This window comes from Elephantulus edwardii, unplaced genomic scaffold (genome assembly GCF_000299155.1).
Source record: "Elephantulus edwardii isolate Elephantulus edwardi_28Jun2011 unplaced genomic scaffold, EleEdw1.0 scaffold00052, whole genome shotgun sequence".
NCBI classification, from domain to species: domain Eukaryota; kingdom Metazoa; phylum Chordata; class Mammalia; order Macroscelidea; family Macroscelididae; genus Elephantulus; species Elephantulus edwardii.
Window position 1 is genome coordinate 11,247,880 of NW_006399802.1, and position 1,202 is coordinate 11,249,081.

Below are 1,202 nucleotides of genomic sequence, written 5' to 3' on the forward strand. Positions count from 1 at the left end.
TATTCCATTGTGTGAATATACCACAGCTTCTCTATCCATTCATTTGTTGATGGGCACTTGGGTTGTTTCCAACTCCTTGCTATTGTGAACAAAGCAGCAATAAACATGGGTGTGCATGTATCTGTTTGGGTGGCAGTTATGGTCTCTTTGGGGTATATTCCCAGTAGTGAAATTGCTGGCTGAAATGGTATTTCTATTTGCAACTTTTTAAGAAAGAGCCATACAGCCTTCCATAGTGGTTGCACCATTTTACACTCACATTGACAGTGAGTAAGGGTTCTAGTTTCTCCACAACGTTGTCAGCATTTGCTGTTTGCTGCTTTGTTGAATTTTGCTATTCTTATTGGGGTGAGATAATAGCTCATAGTTGTTTTCGGGATTTTTGTTTCCTTGACATTGAGATGCAATGCATATTGAAGGCTGCTGTCCATGATCTTCTGCAATAAGCACTTCAAGTCCTCCATAGTTTCAGCAAGCAAGATCATGCAATCTGCATAACACATGTTATTGATGAGCCTTTTCCCAGGCCTGATGCCACATTCTTCTTTATAAAGCCCAGCTTGCTGAATGATCTGTTCAGTATATAGATTGAAATGAAATGGGGCGGGAAATAAGATGCGTCCCTGATACATTCCTTTCTTGATTTTGAACCATGTGGTGCTCCCTTGAACTGTTTGGACAACAGTTTCCTGGTCTAGATATAGGTTTTCCACGAGTACAGTCAAGGGATGCTCAATGCTCTAAATGTCTCAATCTGAAAGAACTAAAGATAAGTTCAAGCCTTGAGTCACAATAATGAAAAATTCCTGGGAAGTCTTAAATAATGCAGGAAGCATCAAAAGAAGACGGAAGGAATATACAGTTACAGCACCCAAAAAAGTGGTTGACATTGATACATTTCAGGAAATATGAGATGATTAAACACCAATAGTAATGAAGGATGAAGTTAAAGCTGCACTGAGGCATTGACAAAATATAAACCCCAGGAATTAATGGAATATCTATTGACATGTTTCAGTAAATAGTTGCTGTCTTGGATATACTCACAAGTGTATGTCAAGAAATTTGGAAGACAGCTACCTGGCCAAGTGACTGGAAGAGATCCATATTTGTTGTTGTTGTTGTTATGTGCCGTTGAGTCGTTTGCGACTCATAGCGACCCTATGCACAACAGCCCTAAACCCTGCTCTATCCTGCGCCAA

The 1,202-nt window shown here is 39.9% G+C and overlaps 1 pseudogene; it reads left to right on the forward strand.

Moving 5' to 3' along the window:
* LOC102843649 overlaps window positions 1-1,202 on the forward strand; it is a 116,811-nt pseudogene that overhangs the window by 91,015 nt on the left and 24,594 nt on the right.